The sequence below is a fragment of the Lissotriton vulgaris genome, chromosome 6 (genome assembly GCF_964263255.1).
Source record: "Lissotriton vulgaris chromosome 6, aLisVul1.2, whole genome shotgun sequence".
Lineage (NCBI taxonomy): Eukaryota > Metazoa > Chordata > Amphibia > Caudata > Salamandridae > Lissotriton > Lissotriton vulgaris.
In genome coordinates, this window is record NC_141694.1 from 519676207 (window position 1) to 519694840 (window position 18634).

Below are 18634 nucleotides of genomic sequence, written 5' to 3' on the forward strand. Positions count from 1 at the left end.
GGATCGAGACACAAGAGGTGGCAAAAACAAAGGGGGAAATGACCAAAAGGGGGCAGGGTAGACCCCCCTTGACCCCCTAGGTTTGATGTGGGAGCCATAAAAGGGCCCCTCGGGCCAAAAAAAATATTTTTTTTTTCGATTTGCGCTGGGGGAGCGCCCGGTACGCGCACCGAGGAGCGTACTGGGAGTGTACCATAGGGAAAAAAGAATGACAGAGTTTTTAAAAAATTTTGTCTTTTTTTATAAATTGGAGGTAGTTCTAAAAATAACTGTTTTTTAACTTCCTTTTGTTGTTTTATATTTTTTTTATAATTTTTTTGAACATTTTTTACTTTTTTTGGCTTTTATGAACAATTTTATATTTTTTTGTTATTCTTATGGGGAGAAACAAAAAACAGGGAATTGTAAACGGCTCAACTGGAACAAAAAAAATCTGGAAAAAATTAAGTTTTTTTGGGGCAATTGTGGTTGTCACTAGCACGGTTGATGAGTTTTATGCTTTGCTCACCGTAGGTAATTGTTTTACCACAAAAAATGGAAAGGGGCGACCACTCGGTCCCCCCGAACGTATGGTGGAGTGCCCCGATCCCCCCGGGAAGCCATTTTGGGCGGGAGGCGTGTCTCGGCTGGTATGCCCGAAGCGGCGTAGCCGGGGCGCGCCTTTTCCCGCCCAAGACTGGGTTGTCCTAGACACCAAAGCCGCTAGCCACGCCCGGAGGCGGATTAGAGGCGGGTCCACGCCCGCCCGAGGAAGGATAAAAGGAACGACAAGCCAAGAAAGCATCCTCTTGTTCCTATGCTCTGAAGCTGCACCTCCCCGTTGCCCGTGAGCTCGAGACGGAACGAAGAGCCAAATTTTGAAGGATTTAATTTTGTCTTTGTTCTTTCAGAAAGTCAGTGTTGGACGATGCCGGGCAAGAAGGTCGGAAAGCGAGTCGGTACCGATCAGATGCTCCGCATGCTTGTGAAAGACATGGCCGAGATGAAGAAACAGATGGTGGCAAAGAATGGTGTGGGGGGACCCAAGCGAGTCGTCGGACCCGCATTGCCGGGAGTGATCCCTGACGGGAGAGGTAGAAGGGCCAAGAAGGGAGCGTCAGGGGGGGGGGCCCCAGTTCCCGAGGCGCCGCCTGCGCACCCAGATACACCGGCTGAGGCCCCGATCCCGGTCCCGAAGGAGGGACAACCAATTCCGGTTGTAGTTACCCCTGTGAACGGGGAGGATATGCCTCCCGAACTGGCTGCACAGTTGGCAGCATGGTTGGGGAAGGATAGCGAGGGGGCCACGGCTGATGATGCCAGAGCAGTGATGAAGCAGTTGCGGCAATCGAGAGATGCTGCGAAGGCACCTTGTGCCTTTGTTCCCCTGCAGGCTCCCGTGGAACAACCAGTAGCGGGCGTGAGTTCGGCAGCGACTACGGTCGCAGCTACCGGTTCAGGTAAGAAGCTATTGCCGATGGCGGGGGAGGGGTTGGTACCCTCAAGAAGGGAAAAGGTGGCTCAGCATATCCCGATGGAAGTCAAAGAGAGGATATGGGCTGATAAATATGTAAACATGTTTTCTTTGGTAACGGATCATTACGAGATCGAGCATGTGAAAATTCAAAAGGAGTTTCTGCACCCGAGTGTTTGGCGCGCCAAAATGGCCGCTTTCAGAGTTGACGAAACAATAGGTAATTGGGGCAGAGCGTTTGGGATGTTCACCGCAATTATGGGGGAACGAAGGCCCGAATTGTTGGCCGAATTACCTGTGTATCAGACACGTATCATGGAGTTTTCTCAGACATATGAAGGTAATCAATGGTTTTTGTACGATAGCATATTCCGTAAGTCCAAGGAGTTCGATGCATCTCTGACGTGGGATTCTTTCGACTCCATTTCATGGCAAAAAATGGAGAAATCAGGCATGGCGAAGGCGCCATTGTTGGGGGGGAACGGGGGCGAGTCTTCCCGCCACTCATCTGGGGCGCCCTTTCGGGCGGGATCAGGCAATGATCAGCACTCAAGGTCGAATGGCAACTCAGGTAAAAAGGGGGCATGCTGGAGTTTTAACAGAGGCAAGTGTACAAGGCCCCAGGGGTCATGCAAGTTTAGGCATGAATGTACAGGGTGCGGGCAGTCCTCGCATCCCGAGACCATGTGCAGAGCCAAAACGGGTGACACGGGAAGTAGAGGGGGCGCCAAACAGGTCTGAAATAGTCCGAGGGGCGCCCTTACCTACCCCGGTCGATACCATGGCAATGATTCCTTGGCTCAACGAATACCCGGATCATAGCTCCGCTGGGGTGTTGCGAGATGGTTTTTTGTATGGTTTCCGCATCCCGGCGGGGAATTTTCAGGGTAAAACACAATGTAGGAACCAACTGTCGGTTCTGCAGAATACAACGGTGGTACAAGCAAAGATTGGGAAAGAGGTGACCCGGGGTCGGGTTGCTGGACCATATGACAGACCGCCAGTTCCTGATTTTGTTTGTTCGCCCCTGGGAGTAGTCCCCAAAAGAGACCCAGGCGAATTTAGGTTGATACATAACTTGTCAGCTCCGAGGAGTCTTTCGGTGAACGATGCGATTGACCCAGGAGTATGTTCGGTGCGGTATGCGTCTTTTGACGAGGCCGTCGCCATGTTGAATCGCCTGGGGCCTGGAGCGCTGATGGCCAAATCGGACATCGAGTCAGCGTTCCGGTTGCTCCCGGTACACCCAGACGACCAGCGTCTCCTTGGTTTCATGTTTCAGGGACGCTATTACATGGATAAATGTATGCCAATGGGTTGCTCCATATCTTGTGCGTATTTTGAGAAATTCAGTAGTTTTCTTCAATGGGCGTTCACAAGAATAACGGGGTTTACCCATGTTATGCATTATCTTGACGATTTTCTGTTCCTGGGGGCAGCCGGGGACTCGGAATGTGCACAGGCTTTGAATGAATTTTGTGGTCTCATGAGACAGTTTGGTGTGCCCTTGGCGCCAGGTAAGACTGTGGGACCGTCTACTTCGCTCGAGTTTCTTGGAATAGAGCTCGATTCCGAAGAGGGTTGCTTCCGGTTGCCCAAAGAAAAGGTAACGAAATTCAGGGCCTCGCTGGAAACATGTATTAGCGAGACAAAGGTAAATTTGCATCAATTGCAACAGACTGTGGGTCAGCTGAATTTTGCCCTTAGAGTGATACCAGTGGCTCGCCCTTTTTCCCGCTCGATTGCACAAGCCATGGGCGGCCTTAAAGAAGAGCACCACCGCACAAGGCTCTCGGCAGAGGTTCGCCAGGACATGCGCATATGGTTGGCATTTCTGGCGGATTTCAATGGTCGTGTGGTCTGGAACAAACCGGCGGTGTCCTCCGAGGAGCTGGGGTTGTGGACGGACTTTGCAGGGAGTATGGGTTTTGGCGCCATATTTGGTAATCACTGGTCAGCCCAAACATGGCCATCGTGGTGGCATGAGAGTGGGCTTACAGGTAACATTGGTTTTCTCGAATTGTTCCCTATTCTGGTGGCCTTGAGAACATGGCCTGAGGGGTTCCGGGATCACTCTGTGGTATTCTGGTCTGATAACATGACCGTGGTTGAGTGTATCAATAGTCAGGCAGCACGATGCAAATGGATTTTGAGATTACTTAAGGAAATTGTCTTGCTATGTATGCAACTGAACGTCCTTTTTAGGGCAAGACATGTGCCGGGGGTGCTGAATCAAGCAGCTGATGCACTTTCTCGTTCCCGTATGCAGGCCTTCTGGGATTTTCTGCCCACAGCGGACCCGGTGGCGGCACCATTTCCCGAAGCTCTCTGGTCTCTCGGTGCCCCGAACTACAAAACCTCGTGGGAGAGAGTTTAGCACCCAGGACAAGGAAGGCATACGAAGGGGCGTTCCGTTCCTATTGGTCCTTTTTGGGCGCTGCTAGGGGGGAGCTTTGGGGCCAAGAAGAGTATGTCCTGAAATTTTTGTTGTCTTTACGTCAGGCAGGCAAATCAGTAGCTACGGCTCAGAGGCACCGGGCCGCCATCTCTTTTATGGCCCGGGCTCATGGTATCCAGGACCCCACAGCGTCTTTTGTGGTACAGAAGGCGCTGCGTGGGTGGCAACGCCTTGAGGGTCGCAGAGTGGACAAAAGGCACCCGATAGGTCTGGAAAAGTTGGCCCTGTTACTGTCCGTACTCCCTGCAACATGTTCATCTCAATCAGAGACGGTGCTATTCCGGGCCGCTTTTGCATTGGCATTCCATGGGGCTATGCGGGTTAGCGAGCTGGTAGCAAAAAACAAGCAGGATACGGGGGGAGGTCTGTGCCGAGAGCACATACAAATTAAGGGGGAGACGATGATGGTCTCGTTTGCCAGGTCCAAGACCGATCAGGGTGCGATCGGGGACAGTGTGGTAGTCCAGCGGATTCCCGGATCTCCCATGTGCCCGATTGCATGCGTTCAGGAGTATTTGGCGCAGAGGGCGGCATCATGGGGGGGAACCTTGCTGAGGCACGCAGACGCCACCCCACTGACTAGGTTTCAGTTCCAGCGGGTGCTTGCAATGGCAATTACAGCCGCGGGCTTAAACCCGTGCGAGTTTGGGACCCATTCCTTCCGGATAGGGGCTGCTACAGAGGCTACAGCCAGGGGTCTGAGTGTGGAAAAAGTAAAACAGTTGGGGCGTTGGTCCTCGAATTGTTACAAAAGGTATGTGCGGTTGCACATGTTGTGAAGCTGATATCATGCACTCACGCTTCTTGTTTTTGTTTGGTTTACAGTTTCGCAAGCTTACGAGGCGGGGCGGACTGTGCAGTCGACCCGGCACCTGGGAACCAGCGGTCAAAGACCACCGGCTGAGGAGAGAGTGGTGTGGGTCGTGGGCCACTCATACGTGAGGCGTGCCGCGGACGTATTCAAAGCAGGTGACATGTTTCACATGGCTGGGGAATACGGGTACAGGGTGACCTTCTACGGAAGGGGCGGGCTCTGTATTGACCAGTTTCAAAATTTTATGGAGGGCTTGTTAGGGCGGACAAGGTCACCGCCATCTATAGTCATAGTGCATCTTGGGGGCAATGATCTGGTGACCACTGGTCGACGGGTACTTCTCGAGTTGATGCTATCCACGGTAAGTTGGTTGGCGAGAAGGGTTCCGGGGTGCACGATTGCTTGGTCCCATATGATTCCTCGGAAGGTGTGGCGAGGGGCTAATTCGGTGTCTGCTATAAATCATTCGGTAAAGAAAGTGAATAACAAGCTTGGTAGACTGTTTCGTACAAGTACATTGCATTCGATTCCACATGGATGTATCAGGGGGGACCATATGTATCTAGAGGATGGGGTCCATTTGTCTCGGGTGGGGAATTCTTTACTCATAGGAGACTTCGTAGCCTGGTTAAAGAGTTTACAGCCATGACCTTTAAGTAGGAGTTTTTGTGGGGGGTCCGGATAGCCGGTCAACTATCCGGCCTGTGGCGGTAAGGTCATGATCGGTGAGCAGTAATTGGAAGATCCCTAGAGGTTGGGGCGTCACCCATTACGGATGGGAGCGCCCGGGGGGAGGCGGCCATTGGCCCCTCAACGGGGAGGCGGTCCCCTCTAAGGATGGGGACGCCGAAAGGGAAGGCGGCCATAGGCCCCTCCCTGGGGAGGAGGGGCTGCAGGGCCTCTCCTGGGAATTTCCCGGGGCCAGGACATCTGCGACGGCAGATGTGGTAAGTTGTGTGGGGTGGGAGGGGGGTCTACGCTACCTTCTAGACACCTCACACGAGTCCTCGGACGACCACTAAGATGGCGTCGAGTTAACATGGGGCCCCCGTCAAGACAAGGGAAATTGGAAATAGGCACAAAGGTGTAGTCCTCTGTGCGACCGCCCCTCACAAGTGAGGGGGGAGTTCTGGTTTAGGGATCTGACACCGGTTACAACCTTGCCGTTGGCCCGTAATGTTAGGATGTACAATTTCAATTTTAGAAATGCATTTGCAGGATGTTTAGTATCAGCTAGGAGAACCTTTGTATTAGAGATGTGTTAAGGTTAGCCAAGAACATCGTAATGTGGAAATGAAATTGTACATGATATGAAACTGTTATTTTAATGTTTTAATTTTTGTTTCATATTTTAATAAATACGGCCGGGAGGGTAACTCCCTCCCGCCTTTCAAAAGTTCAGAACCGTTTCCGTATTCCCATTCTTGGGGATTGTGTTGAGAGGGGGTGGCGGGCATCTCAGCCATATGGAAAGGGGCGACCACTCGGTCCCCCCGAACGTATGGTGGAGTGCCCCGATCCCCCCGGGAAGCCATTTTGGGCGGGAGGCGTGTCTCGGCTGGTATGCCCGAAGCGGCGTAGCCAGGGCGCGCCTTTTCCCGCCCAAGACTGGGTTGTCCTAGACACCGAAGCCGCTAGCCACGCCCGGAGGCGGATTAGAGGCGGGTCCACGCCCGCCCGAGGAAGGATAAAAGGAACGACAAGCCAAGAAAGCATCCTCTTGTTCCTATGCTCTGAAGCTGCACCTCCCCGTTGCCCGTGAGCTCGAGATGGAACGAAGAGCCAAATTTTGACCCACCCACCAGCCCCTGAGGACAGCGAGTTGTTTTGAATAAAGTCGTGTGACGTGGGATTGTTTCTTACAGGTTGTTCTGAATAAAGTTGGTGATTTGATATGCAATAAAGTTGATAACCTTATTTTTCAACACGTTTATCCAAAGGTAGTTGCCCAGAGTTGAACAGTGATGTTCTGTAGAGTTTATACTTGGAATGCTTAAGTATAATAGTTTTCTCTTCTTTAGCCTTAGACTGTCTTATTTATTTTGGTCGGGCGGTAAGGTCATGATCGGTGAGCAGTAATTGGAAGATCCCTAGAGGTGGGGGCGTCACCCATTACGGATGGGAGCGCCCGGGGGGAGGCGGCCATTGGCCCCTCAACGGGGAGGCGGTCCCCTCTAAGGATGGGGACGCCGAAAGGGAAGGCGGCCATAGGCCCCTCCCTGGGGAGGAGGGGCTGCAGGGCCTCTCCTGGGAATTTCCCGGGGCCAGGACATCTGCGACGGCAGATGTGGTAAGTTGTGTGGGGTGGGAGGGGGGTCTACGCTACCTTCTAGACACCTCACACGAGTCCTCGGACGACCACTAAGATGGCGTCGAGTTAACATGGGGCCCCCGTCAAGACAAGGGAAATTGGAAATAGGCACAAAGGTGTAGTCCTCTGTGCGACCGCCCCTCACAAGTGAGGGGGGAGTTCTGGTTTAGGGATCTGACACCGGTTACGACCTTGCCGTTGGCCCGTAATGTTAGGATGTACAATTTCAATTTTAGAAATGCATTTGCAGGATGTTTAGTATCGGCTAGGAGAACCTTTGTATTAGAGATGTGTTAAGGTTAGCCAAGAACATCGTAATGTGGAAATGAAATTGTACATGATATGAAACTGTTATTTTAATGTTTTAATTTTTGTTTCATATTTTAATAAATACGGCCGGGAGGGTAACTCCCTCCCGCCTTCCAAAAGTTCAGAACCGTTTCCGTATTCCCATTCTTGAGGATTGTGTTGAGAGGGGGTGGCGGGCATCTCAGCCATATACAACTGATTTTGTATTGTCCAAACTGGGGTTGTATGTTTGGGACCATCTCCCTTGTCTCTGGACCCGATGGAGTGGGTTGCTTACTTTTGGAGGTGCTGGGTGAAGATTGGGGAGGGTTTCTGGCCAGTTCTCTCACATCTGCAGCAGCATAGTTGTTAGGGTGCCGGTGTTGCATGTGGCGAATCATGGTGTTATTGCAAAAAGAGTACTTTTTGTTAGGGTTCCCTTTTGAAAGTTCAGTGCCACCGATTAGGCAAGTAACTCTTGGCGCATTTACTTTTTTGAGGTCCTTTGGGATTGAAAAAAACTCCCAGATAATGTGCTGCTTTGGCCTATATGGGGTATTATCTTCTGGTAGGAACCTCCTTCTCTCCTCCTCCTCCTCTTCTTCTTCATCTCCACCACTATGGTGTTGTGGTGGTCCTCTTGGTGGTGGTGGTGGTGGTGGTGGCTGAGATGCACCTGCTGCTGCTGCTACTGAAGCCATTTCTGAGTACAAATTAGTAATAGCTCTGGAAAAAATCATTAGTAAAAAAAAACTGTCCTGAACCAAGGAAAAGTGTTATTTTCAGGTCACATGACCAGGGCTTTCATCATTTGGAAACCAAAACTGTGCTGAACCAATAAAAAGTGTTATTTTTAGGTCACATGACCCAACAGGCTTACGCTACGCGCCCCGGGGCGCGCCCAGGGGTGCGTCGCGTAAGCGCGTCGGATGGTTACATAGCACAATCCTATGCGCTTGAGTGCTTCCGGGTGCGCTTACGTCGTGCGTATCACGCGGACGCGGCTACGCGATACGTCACAATGATGTTTTCGTTTGCGGCAATAGCGCTATCGGGACGCTCACCGGGAGCGCTCCAGGGCAAAAAAATTACAAATAAATAAAAAACATGAACAATATACATAAAAAAAATAGTATTATATAAATATACAATATAGGATTCAGTATAAAAAATATTACATTTCATACCTATGGAAATTTGCTATTAAAAAACCTTTGAAATTCACAGAAAAAAACATAGGTTTGACGCCCTAAAATAGTTAGGAATTAGCATTTAAAAAACCTATGAAATTCACTGAAAAAACCATCGGTTTCACACCAGTTATAGTTAGGAATTAGCATTTTAAAAACCTATGAAATTCACTGAAAAAAACCATAGGTTTCACACCAGTTATAGTTAGCTGGAAATTTTACAGACATAAAACCATTGAAATTCCCACATTATAGTTAGTTGGACTCACTATAACTTGCGCGCCGGCAATGCACTGCTGATGACGTCACATATTAGACCACTCATGACATGGTCAGTGACATCACAACTAACTATAACGTGGGAAATATATATATATATATATATATATCATTCGAAGTTGCCCTGTGCACTGAAGACGCCACTCCAACAGGGTTCGGTTAACCAACCTTTATTTACAGCAAACAGTTTTTCACCAGGAGTTGTTCATGAACGCCCTGACGCGTTTCGAGGCGCCTGCCTCTTCCTCATAGGGCTAAGCTGAGTGCGTGGTTGAATGTCTTTAAATCTCCCATAGCATACCGCTCCCACCTGGGTTTCAAAAACGGCATGCTGGGCATTGTAGTTCCTTTGTTGCCTTCGGTGGCTTACCAAGCACTTTCCATAATTTACGCTTGCTTTTGTTCTATCAATTCCTTTCAGTAAGGCTCCGTATTGAAAAACTGTTCAATGAAAGGCCATCCTTATGCTTTCATGCTGGCATGATTCCGACATGCAGACCCGTATATTCTTTCCACGGGCGGTGCATCCTCACACGGCCGGGCTGCCGTGACAAACATCATTCGAAGTTGCCCTGTGCACTGAAGACGCCACTCCAACAGGATTCGGTTAACCAACCTTTATTTACAGCAAACAGTTTTTCACCAGGAATTGTTCATGAACGCCCTGACGCGTTTCGAGGCGCCTGCCTCTTCCTCATAGGGCTAAGCTGAGTGCGTGGTTGAATGTCTTTAAATCTCCCATAGCATACCGCTCCCACCTGGGTTTCAAAAACGGCATGCTGGGCATTGTAGTTCCTTTGTTGCCTTCGGTGGCTTACCAAGCACTTTCCATAATTTACGCTTGCTTTTGTTCTTTCAATTCCTTTCAGTAAGGCTCCGTATTGAAAAACTGTTCAATGAAAGGCCATCCTTATGCTTTCATGCCGGCATGATTCCGACATGCAGACCCGTATATTCTTTCCACGGGCGGTGCATCCTCACACGGCCGGGCTGCCGTGACAAACATCATTCGAAGTTGCCCTGTGCACTGAAGACGCCACTCCAACAGGATTCGGTTAACCAACCTTTATTTACAGCAAACAGTTTTTCACCAGGAGTTGTTCATGAACGCCCTGACGCGTTTCGAGGCGCCTGCCTCTTCCTCATAGGGCTAAGCTGAGTGCGTGGTTGAATGTCTTTAAATCTCCCATAGCATACCGCTCCCACCTGGGTTTCAAAAACGGCATGCTGGGCATTGTAGTTCCTTTGTTGCCTTCGGTGGCTTACCAAGCACTTTCCATAATTTACGCTTGCTTTTGTTCTTTCAATTCCTTTCAGTAAGGCTCCGTATTGAAAAACTGTTCAATGAAAGGCCATCCTTATGCTTTCATGCCGGCATGATTCCGACATGCAGACCCGTATATTCTTTCCACGGGCGGTGCATCCTCACACGGCCGGGCTGCCGTGACAATCATCATTCGAAGTTGCCCTGTGCACTGAAGACGCCACTCCAACAGGATTCGGTTAACCAACCTTTATTTACAGCAAACAGTTTTTCACCAGGAGTTGTTCATGAACGCCCTGACGCGTTTCGAGGCGCCTGCCTCTTCCTCATAGGGCTAAGCTGAGTGCGTGGTTGAATGTCTTTAAATCTCCCATAGCATACCGCTCCCACCTGGGTTTCAAAAACGGCATGCTGGGCATTGTAGTTCCTTTGTTGCCTTCGGTGGCTTACCAAGCACTTTCCATAATTTACGCTTGCTTTTGTTCTTTCAATTCCTTTCAGTAAGGCTCCGTATTGAAAAACTGTTCAATGAAAGGCCATCCTTATGCTTTCATGCCGGCATGATTCCGACATGCAGACCCGTATATTCTTTCCACGGGCGGTGCATCCTCACATGGCCGGGCTGCCATGACAAACATCATTCGAAGTTGCCCTGTGCACTGAAGACGCCACTCCAACGGAATCATGCCGGCATGAAAGCATAAGGATGGCCTTTCATTGAACAGTTTTTCAATACGGAGCCTTACTGAAAGGAATTGAAAGAACAAAAGCAAGCGTAAATTATGGAAAGTGCTTGGTAAGCCACCGAAGGCAACAAAGGAACTACAATGTCCAGCATGCCGTTTTTGAAACCCAGGTGGGAGCAGTATGCTATGGGAGATTTAAAGACATTCAACCACGCACTCAGCTTAGCCCTATGAGGAAGAGGCAGGCACCTCGAAACGCGTCAGGGCGTTCATGAACAACTCCTGGTGAAAAACTGTTTGCTGTAAATAAAGGTTGGTTAACCGAATCCTGTTGGAGTGGCGTCTTCAGTGCACAGGGCAACTTCGAATGATGTTTGTCACGGCAGCCCGGCCGTGTGAGGATGCACCGCCCGTGGAATGAATATACGGGTCTGCATGTCGGAATCATGCCGGCATGAAAGCATAAGGATGGCCTTTCATTGAACAGTTTTTCAATACGGAGCCTTACTGAAAGGAATTGAAAGAACAAAAGCAAGCGTAAATTATGGAAAGTGCTTGGTAAGCCACCGAAGGCAACAAAGGAACTACAATGTCCAGCATGCCGTTTTTGAAACCCAGGTGGGAGCGGTATGCTATGGGAGATTTAAAGACATTCAACCACGCACTCAGCTTAGCCCTATGAGGAAGAGGCAGGCGCCTCGAAACGCGTCAGGGCGTTCATGAACAACTCCTGGTGAAAAACTGTTTGCTGTAAATAAAGGTTGGTTAACCGAACCCTGTTGGAGTGGCGTCTTCAGTGCACAGGGCAACTTCGAATGATATATATATATATATATATATATATATATATATATATATATATATATATATACGGAACCAACAATAACCTACAAAAAAACTTCCTCACTCAAAGACAAATTGGTACATAGCCATTTCACAGAAAAAAAGACCAAAAAACAAAGTGACTGGCTAACTGACCAAAGAAAAGGGTTCAAGAAATGTAATGCTTGCAAAGCTTGCAAAATTGGCCTCAATAAAACAACCTTTAAAGAAACTGATGGAAAAAGTTTCCCTATCACTGAAAAACTAAACTGTTCGTCGACACATGTGATATATATCATACAATGCAAATGCGGATCAAAATACATAGGAAGCACGACCTGTGCCCTAAAAAAACGTATTTTAGAACACATCAAAGCGGTCAAAATAAAGACATGTCCTACGCAACTGCCAAACATATGGCTACCTGTCAAAAAAGTGACTGGAGGGCCATGTCATATTATGGCATACACATGATTGAGATGAACGAACGTGGAGGAAACAGAAAACGTAAATTACGACAAACTGAATCAAAGTTCATCATCAGACTGAAAACAAAAATGCCCAGAGGGATGAACTTTGATAAGGAGCTTTACGTACACCTAGAATAACATCAGTGATTAACATAGAACATTGCGATGGGAACCTAGAAGGAAGGAAAAAACATGTACTATTGAAGTGGGTACTATACCCAGCAAAATGTCATGAACATACGATGAAATAGTGGTAACATAGAGTACTATACCACAAATGCAAACAAAACATATATATAATTTTTTGAACACTGTGATTCTCAGAAATTAGTTAAAACTGCGACTACTATTATAACAGTGTACATACAATTTATACAATGTATTAGTACCTAATGATAAGAATTAAGTGCTGAAATTGCTAAATGTCATTACTATGTTTTAAAAAAATCCTTTTTTAATTTACATGAACTACCTGTCCCACAATGCACCTTAATAGCCAGGTGGGATAAATAGTAGACATAGTAGTATGCTTACTTACTGTGAACAAAGCCTGTCTCTAGGCTGAAACGCGTTGGTCTGAGTTTGGAGCAATAAATCACCTTTGAAACTGAACTTGAAATGTGTTGTGCCGCATCTTTTGTGTCAAAAATAATATATATATATATATATATATATTACCTACTGGCGGTCGCCAGTAGGTAGTTATAGTTAGGATTATTTTCAATGCAAAATCTCAACATTCTATTGGGAATAACTTTGGCGCCGGTAGAGGAATCTGCCTGAAAATTTCCTCAAATTTGCCTTGCGGCGTTCCGGTCCTTCCCTGTAAGTTTGGGGGGAATTCGTCAAGCTGGGGCAGAGATAAAAGGGGGGTCCCAAAACGTGTTTTCCCCATGTTAATTTCCATAGGGCGGTCGACCTCACTTTTAGCCCGAACGGCTGAATGGATTTTCACCAAACTTGGCAAAATTGTAGGGACTGGTAGCCCGATGTGCCTTTGCTATGTCTTAAGATATGTGCTCCAGTGGTTTTTCAGTAATTTAGGTTAAAAAAATATATATATCTATAAGCGCGCCCCGGTACGCGCACCGGGGAGCGCTCCGGGCGCACTACGCGACTTGCGCGCGGAAAGCTGATTGGCTCTCGGGTATCTGTAAACATTCAAAACAGTCCGGAGCGACCGCCATCTTGTGTCTCGGTAAGACACAAGAGGTGGCAAAAACAAAGGGGGAAATGACCATAAGGGGGCAGAGTAGACCCCCCTGACCCCCTAGGTTTGATGTGGGGGATATAAAAGGGCTCCGCGGGAGAAAAATAAAAAAAAAAACCATTCGATTTTCGCGGGGGGAGGGCCCGGTACGCGCACCGGGGAGCGTACCGGGGAGCGTACCATGGGGAAAAAAGAATGACAGTTTTTTTTAAAAGTAGCTGTTTTAAAAAAACTTTCTTTTTGTAGTTTTTTTATTTAATTACCTACATGTAGGTACCAATGTAGAGACTTAAATGTAATGTACACCATTTCCTCTGTAGATATCTTGCCTGTTTTTATAGAAGTTATTGTGGTATATGGAATCCATAACATAGTCTGTCAGGAAAGCAGAAACAGATCCTTTAAGCACTCCCTGAGAAGTCCTAGGGGATCATGGGTAGTCTATCCTGCTCCCTTATGATAAAAAAGAGATGTAAAATACACATTGGAGATAATATAGTGGGAGAAAGGTAGTAACTATGAGTAAACTTACTATGTAACACAAAAAAGTTGCACAGTATACTATAAGTCTCATTTTATAATATAATCATTTTGGTACTACTTCATGAATTACATATAAAAATGAATATTGTCTCAAACAATTTTTAATTATTAAATATAAATTTATTCTGATTCTTTTTCAAAATGTAATAAAACTTCTAACATAATATTGTCTGGAATTTCCTCATAATTATTAGTACATGATTCTATTTGTTCCACATATTCTATTAACTGTTGGTCCAAAGATTCATCTATGAAATCAAGTTCATCTTTTTGTTATTCTGAATTTTCTACCTTTATTTCAAAAGAAATAACAGTTGATTGTTTTTCTCCTTCCATTTTCTTTCTGAAAATTGCATAAAAATTAACTATATTAGTAGAGTTAGGGTACTGTTGGGTTTAAGTTCAGACAGGTACTTCTGATTTGTTAACAGTGAAGTAATTTTTGGGCAGTGTATGGTTTCAGGCAGGAAGTAGAACTATTAAAAAGTGCATGTGATGAAGCCTACGTAAATTCATAATTATACCAGAGAAGCCTAACTCAATACATAATTATAACAGAGAAGTCTATCTCAATCTCTAACTCTTACAGAGGGACAGTATATAACTATCAGAAAACGTTTTCCCAAATTAACTTAAAGTGCACAACATAGTTCCCCTTCCAAATTAACAACTTACCTTTTTCAAAGTAGTTGAAGTTTTCTGTCAAAATTCTTTCAAAATGTACCTCAGGTAGAATTAGTCAAAATGGCTGTGTTTCCCTCTCATTTTTCATATATATTCATGTACTTAACCAATCAAATGTCAGCACATAAAAGTACAAAATGTAAGTTACATCTTAATTGGTTGTAAATTCCAACAGTTTCATATGTGTTTTTGTCATGTAATTTACCTCAGGATATTTAGACAGGGCTACAGCCTAAACGGCTCAATGGAATACCATAAAATTTGGGAAAATGGTAGGGACTGCTATGTAGTAGGGACTATTCTATATTTGGTGAAAGTGTGTCCTGTGGTTTTTATGTAAATTGAGTTCCCACATTTTTTGGGGGCGCTTACCGGTGCGCGCTCCGGTACGCGCACCGGGAGCGCTACGGGAGTCCGCCATTTTGTGTTTCGGTACAATTGAGACACAAGATGGAGGACAAACAACGTTGGGAATGGGTAGAAGGGGACACGGTAGACAGCCCCTGACCCGCTAGGTTTTCTGAGGGGGGCTTTGGAGGCCTATATAGGCCCAATTTATTTTTATTTTTTTAAATTCGTGGGGGGGAGCGCCCGGTACGCGCACCGGGGAGCATACGGGGAAGCGTACTTTGGTGAAAAAATTTAGAGTAAATAATCATTTTGAGTGATCAGAGGTAGGGTAGCCCTGAAAAGAGCTTTTGGGTTCTGTGTCTGATTTAGATACCTACAAGTAGGTTCCAATGCACAGTCTTAAATTCAGGAGGAATATTCTATTCCCCTCATCTGAGAAATGCACACCATCTCCTCTGTAGATATCTTGCATGTTGTAACGCAAGTTATTGTTGTATATTGAACCCATTCCATAGTCTCTCATGTAAGCAGAAACACATTTATTCACATGTTTCCGTGCTTTCTCAAATTGTGGACAAAATTGGTTGGACCAGTTCCATTTCTGTCTTTGGCATATATTGGAATATACCAAAGCAGTTTGTGGAAAAAGTGTCATCAATTGAGCAATGGTGTCCTTTAAAAGCATTTCCAGACCTACCCCAGTCAAAGTGCCCAAGTCATTTCCTCCACAGTGCACTATTAAGAGGTCAGGGTTTGGCAGATGCAAAAAGGTTTTCACCAATGGTATCAATTGGTGACATCTCAATCCTCTCTGGCCAATCCACTTGATTTCCACATTTGTTAAATCAAGGTTGTGAAAATTTATGTTAGCTGCATACCTTTGAGCCCAGTTGATGTAGCTATGTCCAATAATCCAGACAGAATACATGGAGAGAGAAGGTTCTGGTGTAGTTAGATGAAGTGTGGGGATGAAATGGCAGTTGGAACAGTAGGAGTTTACAAAAATATAATTGTGGAGTTTCACTGCTCTTGAATCACAAGCAATGATTGGTGGATTCAGATAGTTGAAAACTAAATGTTAGGGTGCATGGTTGTGTTTTGTAAAAGAAGCACTTTGAATAGTTAAGAAAAAGTCAATTAAAGAAAGATTGCATCGGATAAGCTGGTGTATTGAGAGGTCAAACATCCTTGCTGACTTCATTTGCAACATTGTAGAATAAACTTTTGAACCTGAGAGTTAATTAAGGAGGGAGTTGCTATGGTAACAGATAGAAAGGGCTGAGGGGGGAAGGGTGTTGGTTTGAAAATAGTGAGGGAAGAGTTTTGATTGGTTGAAATGAGGCATATCTGTGTAGAATTAGAGGTTTCTTGTGCCAGTCATGGTTGCAGTGTCTGGAGTGCATACCTTTTGCTCTGCTAAAGAAAAATTGGCGTGTGTGTCTGACATTGTTCTCTATCTCCCAAAGCATTTGGAAAGGTAAGAAATGATTCATTTAATTTAGATAGAGACTTGTATGCTCTATGGAGAGGATTTGGAAGCAGATTGTTTGTTTTAATGTTGTTTTGTGTCATGTTTTTTGATAATGCTTGGTTAAAACATTTTACTGCATAGAGTAATTGTCTTTTGTGAAATAGTGAAGTTTCAGTAGTGAAATTGAAATCTTGTACATAGGACCTGTGCTGTGTTTCTAAAGTGTTATTTAAAAAACGATGTTGGGGTAAATGAATGGGTTTTATATTTTTGAGAAGGAATTATTAGTGTTTGCCTCATTAAATAAATATATTTGAACCTTTTACAATGATGTCACCTGCATTACCTCAGATTAGGATGCAGATTGAGTTTCTTTCTTGTTGGTTTGTGTCATGTTTTTGGATAATGCTTGGTAAATAGGTTTTGCAGCATAGAGGAAGTGCATTATGTACAATTGAGAAGTTTCTCTAGTGACATGGAATGCTTGTACATAGGACCTGTGCTGTGTTTCTAAAATATTATGTAAAAAACGATTTTGGGGTTAAATGGATGGCTTTTTGGAAAGGGGTGACCACTCGGACCCCCCGAACGTATGGTTGGGTGCCTCGATCCCCCCGGGAAACCATTTTGGGCGGGGGCTTGGCTCGGCTGGTATGCCCGAAGTGGCGTAGCCGGGGCACGCTTTCTCCCTCCCAAGAGGGGTTGTCCTAGATACCTCCACAGAAGACCACGCCCAGTAGGCGTACAGGAGGAGGGTACACGCCCTCCCGCAGAAGAATAAATAGAGCGGGAATCCAAAGAAGCGTCCTCTTGTTCCTCGGCTCGGAAGGATGCACCCACTCGTTGCTCGTGAGCCCTCGACGGAACAAGCAGCAATTTTGAGAACTTGTAATCTTGTTTTTTATCTTTCAGTTATCTGGAGTTCGAAGAGTCCAGGACCCCGTAGATCGACTAAAGGCAGAATACTCGAAACCATGGCCGGCAAGAAAGCAGGAAAGGGTTCAGAGACAGATAAGGTGTTACGCCTATTGTCGAACCGGTTGGCTTGCATGGACCGAAAACTCGGACAAGTCCAATCGATCGGTAGAGGTTTGGCGGAGGTAAAGAAGCAACTGGCCGCATTGAGCGACCCGGGTCATCCGAAAAATGTAATAGGCCCGGCCTTGCCGGGAGTCGTCCCCGAGGGTAGGGGGAAATGGGTTAAGCAGAGGGCGTTTTCGGGGGAGGTCCCGGTTCCAGGGTACCCCCAGTCGCCCCCCCTCATGCCAGCAGGCAACCCGGTACAAAACCCAGATATAGGTCAGCCGATCCCGGTTGTGATCACTCCTGCCGATGATGAGGAAATGCCTCCCGAATTGGCCATCCAGTTGGCAGCATGGCTCAAGAAAAAGGCAGGGGGCACAGTGGCCCCTGGAGACCCGGCCGAAGAGGCCAGAATACTAATCAAGCAATTGCGACAGTCGAGAGATGTCGCAAAGGCGAGTGTTCCTCTTGTTCCCCCACAGGTGGCATCGGTAGTACCAACAGTTGGTCACGAGAAGACGGCGGGAACAACGGCCGATCCGGGTAAGCTCGCATTGGCAAAGGCGGGGGAGGGCTCAATACCCTCAAGGCGGGAAAAGGTTGCACAGCACATTCCTATGGCCACGAAAGAGTTAATATGGGGAGATAAGAATGTCAACATGTTTTCTTTATTAACTGACCATCGCGAGATGGAATATGCTAAAACCCAGAAGGATTTGTGGCGCCCGAGCGTCTGGCGCGCCAAGATGGCAGAATTTAGGGTGGATGAGACAGTAACGAACTGGGTTAAGGCCTTCTCTATATTTACTGCAGTTATGGGGGAACGTAAACCCGAGGTTATGACTGAGTTGACGTGCTATCAAAATCGCATTATGGATTTTTATTCAATGTATGAGGGGGAGGAATGGAAAGGTTATGACATGAAATTCCGAAAAGCAAAAGAATATGATGCTACTTTGACTTGGGATTGTCTGGACTCGGTGTCATGGCACAAGCAGCTCTTGCGGGGGGCGGCAGGTACGTCCTCGCCAGGCGGGAGCGGGTCAGGAGTTGTCCGCCAAAAGCCCACGGTGCCCTTTCGAGCGGGCACCGGTGGGGATTACCAGCCTAAGACCAGCGGGAATGGCGGCAAACGTGGGGTCTGTTGGGGCTTCAATCGAGGCAACTGTAACAGACCGCAGGGAACATGTAGGTTTAAGCATGTGTGTGCCGGCTGTGGGAATTCCTCACACCCGGAAAGTTCATGTAGATCAAAAAATAGCTGGACGGGAGGAAAAGGAGGGTCTAAGCAGGAGTGAGGTAGACCGTTGTGACCGA